The 18,767-nt window shown below is 33.6% G+C and overlaps 1 protein-coding gene across 9 annotated transcripts in view; it reads left to right on the forward strand.

Moving 5' to 3' along the window:
- Positions 1 to 18,767, forward strand: part of Lrrc7 (leucine rich repeat containing 7) — a 516,598-nt gene that overhangs the window by 435,395 nt on the left and 62,436 nt on the right. The gene's annotated exons all lie outside the window — the stretch shown is intronic.

Raw genomic sequence — 18,767 nt, forward strand, 5'->3', positions numbered from 1 at the left:
CTAGAAATCCAGAGGAGAATAGATGGAAACAATGGGTTAATGGAGAAAATGAATCGATCCAGTACAGTCTTAAAGGGTGGTGCCAAAAGCATCTGGTGATTGACTGGACACAGGGAACAGAGATAGATAAAATCTCTGAAGCTGATATTCAGGTTTCTAATTTGGTCAAGTTAGTGATGATGTTCCATTCACTAAGGTGGGAGATACAGAAAGAGTATAGGTGGAAGTATGAGCAAGGGAGGGAAACTTAGATTGAAATATGTTGATCTGAACTATCTTTAGGGCATTCAACTGGGAATGCAAAGTGGATATGTGACTATATTTATCTAAAGTTCAACAATCTTAGCTGAAGATTCACATTTAAGAATCACCAAAATATGTCATAATTCAGCCATGAGTGAGACAGAAGGATGATGTATAACTTCACAGGGCACAAGTAATTAAGAGATGAATAATAGAGAGAAAGAAAAATCAACAATTTTATCCAGTATAATGATTTCTACTACAAGTTATAGAAAATTCAAGGAAAATGGCCTTGAACTTGAAGGAAATATTAGTTACATACAAAGTAGTGAAGATCCAAGATAAGCCTCAAATTAAATCTTTCATTCTGTATTATTAAAGACTTAGGGTGTTTTCCCTGGTTTCCACTCAGCCATTTACACTCTTTAGTCTAAAACTGGTTCCTCTCTTCATGGTAAGGTGATTTCCAATGACAATTGGTCATAGAAGCTGCTTCTTTCAAATCCTTGAGAGAGAAACAAGCTTTCAGTTACTGTCTCTTATAAACAAAACCATTCTTCTTCAAATCTCTCCTCTTCACACTTCTCACTGATCCAAAATAGTCAAGGCCTTCCCATACAAGCAAGAGGAATGGAACTCTGTGTTTGGCTTTGATTAATCAGTTGGAGTAGAATAGATGGGGTTCTCAGCTCCAATGACCACTAAAAAAAAGTATGCAAGGAAGAATAAGGAAAAGTGGAGCCTAATGGGGGAAACATGTTTTAAGGAGAGAGTAGTCAATAGTGCCAAGAAACACCAAGCAAGATAAATATGCCTAAAGGCTCCTTGAATTTAGAAATGTAGAAAACTCAAGAAAGAAGTTTCCATTTGAAAGGAAGGAGTGTGTTGCAGTGGGATTTAGAAGGACTAAAAAGGAACTCAGAATGAATATTTATGATGGCAGACATATGAATGTATTTAAAGACTGACAATAAGAAGCTAGTCTTGAAGGGGAAGTTGGAAAAATCAGACAGGAAAGGAAGGAAATCAGCTTTTTTATGAGGCAAGCAGGAAAAAGGTACATGGTCAGATATTGAGGGGGTATTCATCAGAGTCAACATTCTGTTGCCTGAACAAAGGAAGGAGTCATATTCACTTACATCTTTGCAGAGGAGAGCTATCATTTTGCTTTATAAGGAAAAGTGGTATTCATTTGTCACTCTGAATGGAACCAACAGGTATTTGCATTATCCATCCATCCATCCATTTTATATGAAGTCTGCTTTCAAAGTCCATACTAATGTTTAATCATATCATCATTGCAAATCATAATCATTTGTTTGCCTCAGTATTTGCTTTAAAAACCCTTTGTAATCCTGTGATTGATTAAACATCTGTGAGCTCATCACCTTATTAATGGATGAAATAATTGTTTATCTAGAAACTGTACTATACTTTATCCTTCTTGTCAAATGTTAAATAATGTAATATGTCTTTAATATTTTTATCACATCTTTAATGCACAAAGTTATTTGTATCTTCCTGCTTTCATGATAAATGCTTCTGATTATCCCATATTATTACAATTCTGCCAAAAATAGGAGGTCTTAGAATTCTTCAATAGATAGGTCTACCAATTACCTTACCTTATTTAAAATTCTTTAAATATTCATTTTTACTTTTGTGTTATGTATTAGTTAAATATGTTAATAGTCATGAGTCTTAACCTAAAGAAATGAAGATGGTAACATTAGCCTAGGTTGTCAAATTTTCTCAAATAAGTGTAATGTTGCATTAGTATTCATTTGGTTTATATTTTACTGTAATATAATTAATATATATAGTAAATGTTTTTAAAAGTTAAATATTACTTTTGCAATTGTCAAGAAGTGAGTAGTCATTGGACCAGACTATTCACTTGAGAATAAAAAGCTAGAAATTGAACTATATGTAAATAGGGAATCAAAGGAGAATGAGTGATGAAAATTCTTAGGCATTCCAGTCTATTTCTCAAAGCCTCTGCAGAAGACTTAAAACAAAAATCTCATCTTTGTGTGTAAGTCATCAGAAATTTGATAGAAAATCAGTTTTATAAAAAGACCTTGATTGAACTATAGCTCTCTGCTGTGGCTATCATAACTCCTTAGTAACTAATGTTGATAACACTCATGGCCATTCCTAGCAGTACTCCAAACACTCTAAAGGAAAAAATGAGGGCACCCTCCACAATGTAGATCCCAAGATTCAGACACATAAAATAACTAGGCAAAAACGCTCATCTCTCAGCAAGAATTTCACTCCTGTATTTACTCTCACTGTCTTGTGTACCTGAGAGTAGCTGAGCAATGTACAAAAGGTTTTATTTAAGTCATGTCTTGTGTTTTTAATGGTATAATAGCAAGTGACCATTTGTAAATTCCCTCTTGTATGTCAGTTACCAAAAAATCTCAACTTCTGATGTCCATCAACTTAAAAAGAAGAATATGTCAGCCTTATGTAACACTCCCCCCAACCCACCAAATTCCAGGAAGTACTACTACAGGAGCACTTTAAGAAAAGCTATGAAAAACTTTTGCAATGGCTGCAGGTAATCGCAGTTTCAGGAGAAGCACTTGAATTTTAGAATCCTAACTGTCACTTCTGTCCTTCCTCCAGTGTGTTGGATTATGCTGCAGTCACTATGGTAATACTAGGTACTATATATTAAATCTTTGTATCAAGCATTGTGCTAAACACTTTAATTTATTTCCTAATCTAATCCTCTCAACAACCCTATGAGATAAGCATTACTGTTTTATGTATTTTATAAATTAAGTCACATAAACTCTATGACTACATATTACTCTCATATATTAACAGAAAATAATATGATGGCCACAGAGTAAAAGAACAATACAAAATATATGTTATTTTAAAATCAAATATTATACTCGCATTTGATTGAATTCTCCATAGGCATGACAAAACTTTTTGCCCTAATTCTAAATGACACATTCTTTTAAAGTATTAGGAGTCTTACACAGGTTGAATACCCCTGCAGAGATTTAAAGTTGAAGGATACTACCTGTAAGGATATAATAAAATGTTGAGGCAGGAAAACTCAGCAGTAAAAAGGTTAAAATGACATATTTAAACAAATGAAACTTCAAATACTTCCCTTCTGAAACAGGTAGCCATGACACTTTGAAGCCTAGTGATGTGGAATCTAAAAATTCTTCAATATGTAAGACAAGACACTTAAAGGTCTCTTTTAGTGTTGGTGAGTCTTCTCTCCTTGATTGTCCTTTCCCAAGTGTTCTAGGTTAAGTGCATAACAGCTTGACAGTTGGGGAAGTACAAATGAATACCAAGGGTATCAGAATGCACACAGATGAAGAGAAAGGTATAAAAATTTTGCTAATTTAGTCTGAACTCACAAAATTACCCCTCATGATGAAGTTGCTGTGATTTTCTCAACCTCAATGTCAGTTCAGCCCATTAAGGGCTTTGGAATGACTAGGGTTGTCATCTTTGAGACATGCCCAGGAATTTAAAGAATTTATCAGGAGCAACTAGAAGAAATGATATGGGGTGTGTGTGTGTGTGTGTGTGTGTGTGTGTGTGTGTGTGTGTGTTTTCATGTTTTTAATATACTTCCCTTCCACCACCCAACCCCCAAAGCTATTATTGTTGTTCCTTTTCTGAAGCTATATAAAGTATTTTGAAAAGATTTTTCATTAAATTTCATTAATAATATTCATTCTCTATTTTAATTTTGGCATTTGTCAGAGTTTTAAATATAATATATTTAAATGTTTCTATATAAATGTAGAAGAGTAAGATCTAAAATATCTTTTGAAAATCATAAACTGCTTTGCTATTGTACATCTGGCCAAACTATCATTTTAAAACAATTGGATCAGCTAGGCACAGTGGCACACACCTGTAATTTCAGCAACTTGGGAGGGTGAGGCAGGAGGATCACAAGTTGAGGCCAGTCTAGGCAACTTAGTGAAACCCTGTCTCAAAATAAAAATAAAAAGGGGCTGAGGGTATAGTTCAGTGGTAGAACACCCTGGGTTGAAGCCTCAGTACCACAAAAAATAAAAATAAATAAAGCAACTGGATCAAATTTCTACTGAGATTGGTTTTTCATTGATTTTTTTTATGTAATAGAAATCAGTCTACTGTAGAACTTTTCAGAGGATCAGAAAAGAACTGATGTCATTTTTAAATAAGTAGATATTTAAAAGTACAATATAAGAAAAATCACATTAACCTATACATTTAGGAATTTAAATAACAACATTTTATTATTTCATAATATGTAATCATTAAATTAGTGTTATTAAAGAATAACTTTCTTAAAACTTGTTTCCACCAAAAATAAATACTGTTATCAGTTAATTGTATATGTGGAACTGGAATAAAAGTAACAATAATTCTTGGTTTTTACAATTTAACTGAGACCCAGCCCAGAGCTCTGGAGATCACTTATGCTAAGGAGTGAGGAGGAGCTTAGCTTATTCATAGACAAATAGAGGAAAATCTGGTATATATAAGAAACAGATGAGAACTCAATTATTGGAGACAGTAGGAGTAATATAAAGTAGATCTTAAGGCTCTCAGAAAGCAAGTAAAGATATGGAAGAGGCCAATATGAAAATCAACCAGGTCAACCTTGTATATAAAAGACAAAAGAAATGGAAACGTTTCTTTTTTAAAGTATTTTATTATTTTTTTAGGTGGACACAATATCTTTATTTCATTTTTTTAAATGTGGTGCTAGAATCGAACCCAGTGCCTCACGCATGCTAGGCAAGCGAGCTACCACTTGAGCCACATCCCCAGCCCCAGAAATGGAAATGTTTCTTATCTCCATCAACATCAAAATAAAAAATATCTGTTCATAGATGGAGCAAAATTGAAATTGAAAAATGATTCTAAAATCTGACTGTCAATGCTATAACTAAGCATTCCTTTTATAGAAGCAAATATGTCAGATAGGGTAGGTGTTTGCTTATGTTTAATATTCCCCCCCCCCCCAAAAAATACATTGTTAACAGTGAAGAACTTCCCAGGAGTAAATCTTTATTCTTCTCCATCAGGCCACAAACAAATGAAAAGGATCTTCTCTGTCACTATGAATAATGCCAGCCTCAATCCTGGCTTTCTCGTTTTCTTTCTCAAATCTCATTTTTCTCCAGCAAATATTTCACTAATCATAATAAATTTTATTTCTTGGTTACTACGCAGTACAGCAAAACAGATCCAAATTCCTTAAACCTTAAACCAAATTGTGATTCCTTACTTAGAGTCATTTTAAACTCTTAAGCATTTTTCTAAGCTTTAGGAAAAGAGATCTTTGAGTTGGTAGGTTGAGATTATCCTTGCTTACCCCATACTCTTCCCCTCATTCTACTTGCAAGGTGTCACCTAGGATTTGGTCCTGAGCACTATAAAGACTGCACAGATACCCATGATTATAACATTCTATTATAGGACCGTTGAGGAAAGGTGGCTTCAACAAGATACAGTGATCAGATGTTTTTGTTGTCAGTGAGCTCTGCAAAACAAGAAATGAGTCAGTGAAAGGGAAAGTTGATGAAATCATACAATTGCAGATTTTTTAAAAATTAAGAATATTCAGCCCAATCATTGAGCCACTGAAGAAATATTCTTATACAAATATTTGCAGTTTTTCCTCTTGACCAAAACCTGCTTTTGTACGGGGACATAGAAGAAAAGTGGAACACTGAGAATGTGTCAAATGTGTCAAATGTATCCAAATACAAAGGAATTTTTTCATCCCTAATGAGACTCTGAATGTTCTTCTCTACTACTTTCTTTGGAGTTTTTGGTCTCTAGAAATAACCTAGAACTGACTGTGCTACTAGTAAGTACTCCATTTCATCCTCTTATTGAAAAGAACCTTTTAAAGGATATTTCCAGTAATACCAGTTGCCTGGCAGACTTTCAGATCCACTCTCAACAAACTCTTCAGACTAGGAGAGTTAAGAGTAGCAGCGATTGGTAAGTGCAAATTATCTTATGTGACTTTTGTGATTAGAGATCAGTTATTGTTAGGTACATGAAACAATTAAAACATTGTTAGAGGAATCTCAAAGAGGAAGTTCTTTGGGATTTCTTTTTTTGTTTTTTTATTTTTATGTGGTGTTGAGGATCCAACTCAGTGCCTCGAATGTGCTAGGCTAGCGCTCTACCACTGGGCCACAATCACAACCCCTCTCAAAGACTTCTGATACTTTTATTATCGATAAATTAGTGACATATTAAGAGACCCACTAATTTCCCCACCTAATAAATCTGTGTCTCTATACCTACCAAACTTGCCTCAGCATGATTTTTATGGTAGTATTATTAATTACTCCTCTGGAACACTATAAAAGACCTTGTGGAGGTTTTACAAATTTTAATATGCAGAACAACCCAAAGAACAATTACAAAAACATCCAAAGTCTCAAATCAAGTTACACTCATTTTACGTAATCAGTAAGAGAACTCTTAATCAGATAAACTAAATAGACTCTTTTAAACTATAACTTAATTGATTGGATAATCATGTTATCTTTTCAGAAAATCAGCACAGTCATGCATTTTTCTGTATTAGAGGAAGAAAAATGAATATATCCAATTAAATTCACTTTTCTCCATAACTGCAAATCATTAATAAAAGATAGAGGGGGCATATATAGAGAGACTTGCTTGTTAAACAAGAATTATTTGCCAAAGCAATATTATATGGCTTTCCCAGAACTGGGAAGAAAAAAAAAAGAGAGAACATGGCCTGGAGAAAGTCAAAAATTCTCTGAATATAAGACCCTTGGGAGCAGCTCCATAACTTATTAATAGCTGAATCAGGAAGAAGGGTTTGAAGAAATCAATGAAATAATTTTCTCTATTTAATGATCCATTTCAAATATATATTTTGTTAATCTGAAAAGTTAAGATGATGTATTTCTAATCAATTCATTTTAGTATTATCTAATTCATAGCTATATGAAGACTTTCTGTTATGTAATTAGATTTATTCTCAAAAGTAATATGGATAGGAGGTTGTGGAAATGTGAATGGAAAATTCTCTTAAAACAAAAGTGACAGCTAAGTAAAACATTGCTTAGTTTCACAGTCACTGCTGTATTCGATTTTTCTTACTTGATGCAGCTTTATTCTTTAACTCACAAAGTGCATCCCTTTATCTCCTAATACCAGAGAAACAATGCAGCTGTCTCTAGTGTTGAAGGACATCACTGTCACAAAATCAGGGATTGTTCTCATCCAGACTGACTCTAAATTATTCCTTTAATAAAAGTGAAAGCCAAAAAAATGTCTATCAAATAGCTATTAAGTCCGAGGTAGAAAATAAACTTGTCACAGATTAAAGCAATAGAAAGAGTGGTAGTTACTTAGTCCATCAGTATTTGACATAGGTGTTCCTTTAAATAAATGACTATTCTTCTTCAGAAAATTAAGATAACTCAATAACATTTATATTGTCTTTGTTTTGAAAGAAATTTGAAAGAAAAAACAAATTTAATCCAAAGCCATAAAAATATCCATGATTGAAGATGTAATTTGAAGACCTAGATAATATGACGACTAGTGGATGATCAAGGATTGTTGCCCAGCAAATATCCTCAAGTCGCTAAGATTGCAGTTCTTACCACTTAAGTCTTTTTCTGATTTGCTCCACTAAATGGAGATTTATAAGGTTTCTATGGTTCTTAGAAATCTTAAGAGTGAAAGCAATTACTGGCAAATATTTCTTTACCGTTAAAATCTTCCTCTTCCTCTTACTGTATTTTGGGAGTGTTTTCCACTGTCCTCACAAAGCACTGCAGGTTGAAATTTGTAGGCTTAGATCTAATTACCATCATCCTGCAGTCATGGACGCTTCATTGTTTCTTCATTTCAGTTAATATCTTCTACTTCCATAACTGTTTTGTAGGTTGGGATTTAAACATAGATGAGATTCAATAAGTTAGAGAAGACTGCTGTCACGGCAGTCAGCTGCCATCCTAAGGCACACATCCTGACATGAAAAAGCCCTGTTGCCCCACATTTTATCTGTATTTAGTATCTAACTCTAAAAGGTCAAGATCAGCAAATATTTCAAATGCGCCAAAAGAGTGCAGTGCAGAGCTGCAGAGCTCCCTTCAGTGTATTTATTCAATTTTGCCTTCTAACACCTAAATGGAAGGACATAGATTTTGGCATCAAACTGGCCTAGCTAAACACAAATTTTAAAAGAAGAAGAAAAAAATCTCCTTAATACTACAGTTGTCATAATAATAATTTATAAAACTCTACAGTACATTGTAGATGGTTCACTAAGGTGCTTAACATAGAAATTCTCATGTCATCTTCACAATCTCAAGGGGCATAGAATTGAGGAACACAGAATCAGAACCCAGCATGTCTGAGTTAACAGCCTGCTCTTAAACACTATATTGTAGTAATAGTATATTGTATCCATTCGCTCCACCCAACATCAATTTTTAAAAAATCGAACTATTGTACATGATAGCATAGCTTTATTGTGATATTAAATAATCTTCAATGACCCATGTAGGCACAACTTGTTATTGTTTTTTCTCTTCCAAGTTCAGAAGAGAGGAGAAAAACCTAGTACCAGTCATATATTTAGAAAGATTTTTTTTAAAAAGAGAGAGATAGACAGAGACAGAGAGAGAATTTTTTAAATATTTATTTTTTAGTTTTCGGCGGACACAACATCTTTGTATGTGGTGCTGAGGATCGAATCCTGGGTCGCACGCATGCCAGGCGAGCGTGCTACCACTTGAGCCACATCCCCAGCCCCTAGAAAGAATTTTTGAGTCTTCTTCCTCTTGCTTTTCTTGTCCTTACACAAATCAGAACATTTAGAGATTCTGAAATACATCAATTTCCCAAATGTGAATTTTTTTAATCTTTACAAGTTCTTTAACTACCTTTATGACTCTCAGAATGAATAGAATCAGCTGCACGAAGAATGGTAAACAGTACCCAGAGATCTTTCCATCATATTGAATTTAGTTCAATTTGTTAGTATGCACTCTGAATAAATTTGCACATCAAAATTCTTCATTATATCATCTATGATTCCTGTTACTCCTCCTGTTTGAAACTCTCTTCAAAAATTACCTGAGGGGCTGGTGCTATGACTCAGCAGTAGTGCACTCGCCTGGCATGTGTGAGGCACTGGGTTCAGTTCTCAGCACTACATATAAATAAATAAAGCTCTGTCAACAACTGAAAAAAAAAGAATTTTAATTACCTGAGAAATTTTGAGTCCTGTCACCCAAAATATCACTTGTAGAATTGATAAAACTTCACTGAGAATTAAGATAAATCCAGAAACATGATAATTAGACTAATATGTAAAAACTAAAGTATGCACTAATTTGCAATAAAAAATTATCTCACCTTTTTCTTACCAAGATCTTGCCCTTTTTTTGCCTTTTAAGCAAAGTTCAGGAGAAAATGTCAACTTTAACTTTTATTTAACTAGCAAACATATTAATCTTTTTCCCATCTAGGAGGAAAGGACGATAATCCTTGCATACCTCATAGAGTAGTTCTGCAAATTAACTAAGACCATGATGTAAAATACTTAACACAGTGCCTATCATATACATGTTAAATTAATGGTAACTATTTACAATATTTATATTTGGATAAAATTTGTGTTAATTGTGAAAAAGCTAACTTTCTTTTTTAATTTAAATTAAATATATTTTAACTGATTAATGAAATTATACATATCAGTAGAGTACCATGTGATCTTTCAATATATGCATACATTGTGTAATGTTTTACTCTGGTTGAATATATCTGTCTCCCCAAACATATTTCACTTCTTTAAAATCCTTTCTTCTAGCTTTTGAAATGTGCAATTCATTATTATTATCTATAGTCATGCAATTGTGCACTAGTACACTGAAATGTTTACTCCTACCTCACTATAACTTAGCACCTTTTGGTTAGCTGCCCCTCCCCTCTAATTTACATTTAGCTTTGTCTTTTGAATAGGTTGTTAGTGAGACCAAGGTCATGATTTAGCATCTTTTGAATTAGTAATCCTGGATGCAGAATAGTTTCTTCATCTGGAGAGTTATCATGAAAACTTATAGGGAAAACCATGAAGATGAATCACAACAACCTAGAATATCAGCCATAATCCTAGTGAAGAGTAAGTAAATTCAGGGATTGATGGATTTTCAGAAGTTAGAACGTGCAGAAGTTTGTTGACAAATCTTTAACTGCAGAAACATGGGTACTTGCGTGAGATTTGCTGATTGGTTGATTCTCAGGAGCAGTTTCTAAAGCAAATTGTAAGTGATTGATTATATTAGGTTTAAAACTGATTTTTTTTCCGCTAGTTGTTTGTTTCTATGCTCAAAGAAAAATCATACCTTTACTCAGCAGATAACTTTTTATTCTCATTGCATTATTATTTGCTACATGCCAAGCAATACCTAATAGGCTCAATATATCATAATATCTGTAGTCCTCACAATATTCTATTAGGCCCTTATTATTATTATCTACAGTTTTCATGTGATAAGCTTAATAACTTTGCTTAGGATTGCATAACTAAAAAATAACTGAGCAAGGAATGAATCACAGGTTCATCCAACTCCAAATATTGTGGCTATCTATACTGCTTGTATTATTCTTTTAAAACTAACTTCTGGCATTTCTATAACTACCTTCATTTCTATAATTTTGCTATTTCAAGAATGCTATTTAAATGAAATCGCATAATACATAACTTTTAGGTTATATTGAAAGTTTTTATGTGAATTTAAATTCCTAGAACTTCTTAAGTTCCTGGGGCGGGGGGTGCCCTGGAACACAGTTAGTGGATCATATGGTACTTGTATGTTAGTTTTGGGGGAATTATTAAACACTTTTACAGAGTGACTCCACCATTCAACATTTCCACTAGCAAATGTGGAAGTGATCCAGTTTCTCCCCAACATCTCCAGCATTTGGTGTTATCACTGTTTTGCTTCAGTCTTTCTAATAAATGTGTAGTAACATCTCACCACTATTTTAAATTAAATTTCCATTATAGCTAATGATGTTGAGCACCTTTTAATATGCTAATTTGTCTCTGTCTATATATTCTCTTTAATGAAATAGCTCTTTATATGTTCTGCCCGTGTTCTAAGTATATTGTTTACCTTTTTATTGTTGGGTTTAAGAGTTTGTTATATATTCTAAATACTATCCTTTGTCATATGTGTTGTTTGCAGATATTTTCAGCACTTCGGTGGCTTGTCTTTTCAATTTCTTAACATTTAAGTCTGTGTTTTATTTGAGTTAATTTTTATATGTGGTATGAGAAAGACATGGGCTCATTTATTTTGACTATGGATGTCCAACTGGACCAGTATCCTTTGTTGTAAATAGTCTTTCCTCCTTTCCTCTGTTTGAATTGCTTTTGCAACTTTATAATCATTTGGACACATTGTTTGGGTCTATTTGTGGATTTTCTATTTGATTCCATTGGTTTATGTGATGCTTCTTATGCAAATACCACAGTCTTGATTATTATTGGAACTACAATAAACTTGAAATCACATTGATTCTTCCCACTTTACACTTCTTTTTCAAAATTGTTTGATCATTCTCCTTTCATGTCTTTCTAAATGTCAGAATAAAATGTGTTTCATAGGAATTCACTAAACCAGTATATCAATTTGGAGAAAAACTTTTCAAGTCTTTGAATCTCTAAATATGGTATACTCTCCATTTATTAAAAGCTTCTTGATTGTCTTCATCAGCATTGTATATTTGCAGCCTGTAAGTCCTATACAAGTTTTGCCTAATATTTATTCCTAAGTACTTTACATTTTTGAGTGATTGTACATGGTATTACATTTTAAATTTCGGTCTCCATTTATTCATTGCTAGCATGCATTAATCCACTTGACTTTTGAATGTTTATCTGTGTCCTGCAACCTTGCTAATCTCACTTGTAAAATTCTAGATTTTTTGTTAATTCTTTTAAATTTTTTTTCTGTAGAAAAGCATGTCATCTACAAATAAGGATGGTTTATTTTTTCTTTTTCAAACTGTATTGCCTTTTTTTTCTTTTGTCTTATTTCAGACAAACTTCTAGCATTAAATAAGAACTTGTGCATTGAGTAAGAATGGTGAGAGTAGACATTTATACCTTTTTCCTGATCTTAGTTCTAAAGTGCTTAGTTTTTCACCATTAAGTATGTTAGCTGCAAGTTTTTGTAGATGTATTTGTTAAATACAGGAATCTCCCCTTGATTCAGGAGTAGTTTCTGATCCAGTCTGCCAACATCTATCTCTTGCTTTGTATATCTGACCCTTTAAATTTAAAGGAAGAATTGATACATTAAGATTTAGTTCCTCTTTCTCTGAGTGTTTTTAACCATAAATGAATGTTGAATCTTTCCAACATTTTTTTTCTGTTTCCATTAATGTGATTTTTCTTTTATAGCCCATTAGTATAGTACATTACATTGATTAATCTTCAAGCTCTCTATCACTTGAATAAACATTACTTGGTCATGATGTATAATTCTTTTTATATATTGCTGAATTCTGTTTACCAATATTTTGTTAACATTTTCTTGAATCTATATTTATGAGTAATACCGGTCTCTGATTTTCTTTTCTTCCCTCCCTCCCTTCCTTCTGCTTTTCCTTCACCTCCTCCTTCTCCCTCTTTTGTTCTTCTGGGTTATACTACTTTCATAAAAATAAAATTGGAATAGATTCTCTCCTCTTCTGTTTTCTTGAAGAGAGTGTGTAGAATTGGTATTTTTAGTTAAATGTTTGATATAATTCTCCAGTGAAATGATCTAGTCTCAGAGACTTCTTTTCTGGGAATTTTTAAATTACAAATTTCATTTCTTGGTAATTTTAGGATTATTTATTTTATATTGGGTGAGTTGTAGTAGTTTGTGTTTTTCAAGGAAGTAGCTCATTTCATATGAATTGTCAAGTGTATGTGCGTACAGTTGTTTGTAGTTGTATCTTATTATAATGTCTTTGTTGGCTACAGTAATGTTCCCTGCTCCATTTTTTATTTTGGTACTTGGTCTTTTTTTTTTTTTGTATGTTGTACTTTTATTTGTATAGCATTCAGTGTATTACTTTATTTCCCTAAAGATTTCCTCTTGGAACTATGGATTATTTACAAGTGTGTGGTTTAGTTTCCAAGTGTTTGGAGAGTTTTCTTTTATCTTTCTGTTACTGACTTATAGCTTTATTTCATTGTGCTTGGGGAACACATTTTGTATGATTTCTGAATTATATTAAATTTGTTGTGATTCAGGATATGGTCTAACTTTATAAACATGTATGGAAACTTGAGGAAAATATGCTCTATAAGTAATAATTGGATATGGTTGGCTGATGATATTGTTGAATTCTTCTGTTATTATATTCTTGATGAATTTTAGTTTAGCTTTCAATCACTTGTTCAGAGAAGGGTATTGAATTTTTAACTCTAATTTGGATTCATCTTTCCATTCAATAAATTTTGCTCCATGTATTTATAGCTTTATTGTTTCGTGGATACAATTTAGAATTACTATGCCTTCTTGATGAACTGACCCTTTATTCGTGACATAAAATTCTTCTCTGACTCTGGTGATATATTTTTGTTCTGAAATTTACTTTATATGGTACCACTATAGTAACTTCTTTTTTCCATTTATTAATATTTGCATAACATAATCTCTTGGATCCTTTTTACTTTCTGCCTATCTCATTATATGTGAACTGACTCCTTGAAGTCCACATATGGATGCAATGTTTAATCCAGTATGCCCACATCTATCTCTAGTTTGTATATCTGACCCTTTAAATTTAAAGGAAGAATTGATTCCTTAAAGTTGAAGTCTCAATTTAATTTTTTATTTCTGGTTCTGCTTGTTTTGGTTTTCTGTTTCTTTTTCCTACTACTTGTGAGTTATTTGAACATTTTTTTAATTCCATTTTTATTTATCTATAGTATCCTTAGTATATCTCTTTATATACCTTTTGTAGTGATTGCTTCTGGTGAAATATACATATATAAAACTTTCAAAAATCTACTAGTGTCATTCACCAGTTCAAGTGAAATACAGAAATCCAGCTTTCTTCTATGTCTTTTCATCCTGTTCACCATATAATAGAATTACTTTAAATATTTCTTCTATATACATACAGAGCTACATCAGGTAATACCAGAATTAGTGCCATATTTTTTACTTCAGTCATGAAGCATAATGTTGAACATTCAAGAAGGGAAGGAAAGCTCAATGTGTCTGCCCATATATTTGCTTACCATGTTCTTCCTTCCTAATGTCACTAAATTTCTCCTCTTACTATTTCCTCTCATTTGGACGTTATATTAGGAGAGTTCTGGTAGCAATAAATTGTCCTTGTTGTCCTTCATTCGTGAAAGTCTTGATTTCTCTTCCACTGTTGAAGAATATTACCACAGTTACAGGATCTGGGGCTAACAGATTTTTCCTTCTAACACTTGAAAATCATTATGCCACTTTCTTCTGTCATCCATGTTTTTGATGAGATTATCCACTATTGTTCATAAGGTTTTTCCTCTCTAGCTATGTTGTCATTTCTCCCTGGTTGCTTTAAGTATATTTTTACTTGTATTTAGTTTTTAGAATTTTAATTATGATTCGTCTATGCTTGGATTCTTTGGGTTTATCCTATGGGAGTTGCTGCTTCTTGAAATTTCCATTTGTTTCTACTTTAAGTCTTCTATTTCTTTGCTGAGACTTACATTTTTTTCCTGATGAATTCTACTTTTCCATTTGTTTATATGTCAGTGTATTTAGACATTGAAACCTTTTCTTGATGACTTCCTTAAAATCAGATACTTGCAACATCTTTGTCCTCTCCATGTTGGCAATGACTGATTATCTTTTTTTTTTTTTCATTTGGTTTGAGATCTTCCTGACTCTTGGTGTGTTCAGTCATTTTCAACTGAAACCTGGACATTTTCACATTATGTTATTTCAGCCTCCTGTTTTAGCTGGTTTTCTCTGATACTATTTCAGCTGAGGAAGGGTAGGGTGCTGACTTGTTATTGAGTGGAGATGGAAGTCTGGTTTTCCCACTCAGCCTTCGTTGACACCTGAGGCAAAAGCTCCTCAGTATTGATAAGTGGGGATTGGTTTCAATTGCCCACATAATTTCCACTGATACATTATCACTGGGTAATGTTGAATGTCCTGACTTGTTATTAGGCCTTTTCTCACACTACTCACTGAGAATTCACAAGCTGCCTTATTGCTTTGGGGTGAGCATGGAAGTCCAAGTACCTCTTGTGGTCTCCACTGACACCATTGGAGGAGAGGCTTTTACTAGTCACTGGGGATGAATGCTGTGGCACCTTGTTCAGATTTCCCTAATACCACTTTGGTGGGGATTTTGGTTTGCTTTGTTGCACTCTAATGAGGGTAGAATTTGAGGCTACCCACTTGGCCTTTGCTGACATTGTTGAAGTTGGGCTGTAGTTTTTTTCTATGGTGTTGAGCAACAATATAGAAGGTAGTATCTAAAGCATCTGTTAGGCTACCTCTTTCCTGATCCTTTGGCTAGAGAGAGCAGGTTTGTGCTTGTTTGGTTGGTTGATTGGTTACCCACTTCTTCTGTATATATAACCCAAGGAGACACCATCATATTGTACTTGGTCCCTAGGTCCCTTGCTGGCTTCCTTCTTCCATTTTCCAGTCTTTTTATGTGTGTCTATATATAATGTTTAAGTATCTTTGTTAGATATAACACAGCAAACAGGGAGGAAATGCATCTGTTCTATCCACATGGAAGCAGAAGTCCTACTGACTTGCTTTAAAACTTAGCCTGCATTTTAAAAATAAAAGGGAAGGTATACTGTAGAATACTTGGTATGAATAAAGAGTGATGACTGGGTTTTTGTTTGTTTGTTTGGTTGGTTGGTTGGTTGGTTTGGTTGGTTTTTGTTTTTGCTTTACAAAATGACTTAGACTGACTTGTTTAAATGAGTCTGATTCCTTGAAATTAGTTACTTAGTTATGTTTTGGAGATGATTCTAGTTTGTTGACCTTGCTTCTAAATATTCCTGGGACTCTTTTGGAGTCAATTTTGGAAACTGAATCATGTTCTTTTGAACATTCTCAGTGACATATATTGTCACCCTTGGAGGCTGTTTAATTTTCGGAAGCAAGCTCTCGTGGTTCCGGAGCCAAGATGGGTAGTAAAACAAATGACCAAATTGGGTAATATGCTACACTTCTTAGTCTAACACTCTTCCAAAAGAACAGTGTGAACCAAGGCATTTTTATGGTGACAGAGTCAATGCTTTCATATCATAAAAAAACCTCCCAAACACTTATTTTCCATAATAAGCCTTATTAACTTATGTCAGATGAATTTCACATGAAGTTGATTGAATTTGATACCACCTGGTATCAAATCAACATTTCTTAAGTTTTGAAATAAATCCTTCTTTGGGTCTAATGGATACTGGAGTTTTTCCCTGTAAACTTTGATAGTTTGTTTTGAGGACAACTTGAAAATACCTCACTGTATCACTGTTCTCCTCAAATACATGTTATCTTGTCCAATCCACCCTGGAAAATCCCAAACAAATGCCAAATCTTCTTTTTTCCCTGTTATAATTCAAAATGTATAGCACAGTCTTTACAGAAACCCTTGTGTTCCAATTCCTCTTTGGGGTGAGTCAGTATTCACCCTCTGCTTGAACAAATCCAGCCTCTGACATTTTCTGTTTTCATTAGTCCCTTGTACTTCATTGTAAATGTCCTTTTTACCTTTCTTAAGTCTTTGTGCAAAAAAAAAAAAAAAATCCTCTTCTTTGCAACCTCTCTGTTCCCTAATTGATCCCCCTAGATATTTATGTCCTTTATGTTTGTTCGACTATACAAATTTTAGTACTAATTCTTTGCTTGGTAGAGCAATAATTCCTCATCCCCATTTTTACAGTCTATAGCCCAGAAGAGTGAAAGAAATTCTGTTGCAAAAAAAAAAAAAATCACTTAACAGTATGTTCCTTTCATACTTCTTGTTTTGCCAAGCCATCTGAGAACATTTGCTTTGTTACTTCACAGGACCAGAAAGATCACTAAATACAAAAGCACAATCCTATCTGATGAACTGTACAGCTTGAAATCACATGCACAGCATCCAAAAGAGCTAATAGACCTAATTCACCTCCTTTGGCAAATTCAAGAGCTGCTGAAAAAGTTGTATATATTCTCCCTCCACAACTAGAACTTGTTTCCTTTCATGGTTCCTTTTGAGTTCACAGTTCAACTATGAGGTGAGGGTGCCAACTTGGAGGGAAAGGGTTGCAGTATGACAGTGTTTAAGAGTATAACTCTCATAGTCATACAGCCTTCACATGCTGGTCCTTCCAGTTTACTAGTTGTATAATTACTTGGATAAGTTTTTTAACCTCTCCTGACCTTGGTTTCCTTCTCAGTATAAATGAATAATAATTCCTTTGTAATGCTGTTGTGAATATTACAAGAGGTAATATATTTAAGATATTTTAGCACACTGTTTTGTACCAAGTGTTTGGATGCAAGCTATTATTTATTAAATGCAGTTACTGTGCCAGTCATTAAAAACACTAAATATGATATGATATTTTTCCTTCATTCAAAATTTGCATTGTCCTGAGTTCACATCAGAAGAAAAACAAACAGAAAAATAGTGTGTATTGCAGTTCTGTAATATGAAAAATTAGATTTTCATCCTTGAGTAGACCATTACCAGATTAATCAGAAAAGTAGCAGTCAAGTAGTCATTATTGATTTTCTTGTTTGGATTATTTGTCAAGGAACCAAAGCTATGTTCTTGTTTCCTTCTAAGTTTGTCATGGTGCAAAAATCTTTGCTTATCAATGTGATCACTTTAAGTCTCATTTCTAGTCCTCCTTCCATCCAGTGATTCAAGTACTGACTGAGACCCATGAATTATACCAGTGGGGGTGAGAAGTAGGTGTCAATCACAGACTGCTCAGTACCCAGTCAGCCTCAGTGAACAGCCTCCACTCCCAACTCCTCTAACTGCAGATTATTTTTTTAACTATATAACTGTGAGTTCATTCAGAACAAAGCAGATCAAAATCTGATACTGGGTTTGACATGGGTACCTGTCCTACCGAACGAGAGAACATTGTAATAAGGAAAAACTTGACCAGAAAATTGTTTGCCCTGAAAAGTCTGCAACATGTCCTTTCATGAAAGTTTCTGAGAATTGAGAAATAGACATTTGTCTTTTATGAGGTTATCTGAATTGTATTTATGTGGTTATTGTGCTTTAATCACTGCATAAGTGTGTCAGACCATGTTGGACTGAAAATTGTTTTCACATTGTTCTCGAATAGACTAAAATTCTTTTTTGCAACTTTTCCTCCAGTTTCTCATGACTGAAATATCTTAATGTCTCTGCATGTAGAAATTATAATACCAAGACAGCTGTTGTACATCTAAAATATAACCAACTATGTGTTTATTTTGCTCTATGTACTGTCAAATAAT

This window comes from Ictidomys tridecemlineatus, chromosome 11, assembly GCF_052094955.1.
Source record: "Ictidomys tridecemlineatus isolate mIctTri1 chromosome 11, mIctTri1.hap1, whole genome shotgun sequence".
Lineage (NCBI taxonomy): Eukaryota > Metazoa > Chordata > Mammalia > Rodentia > Sciuridae > Ictidomys > Ictidomys tridecemlineatus.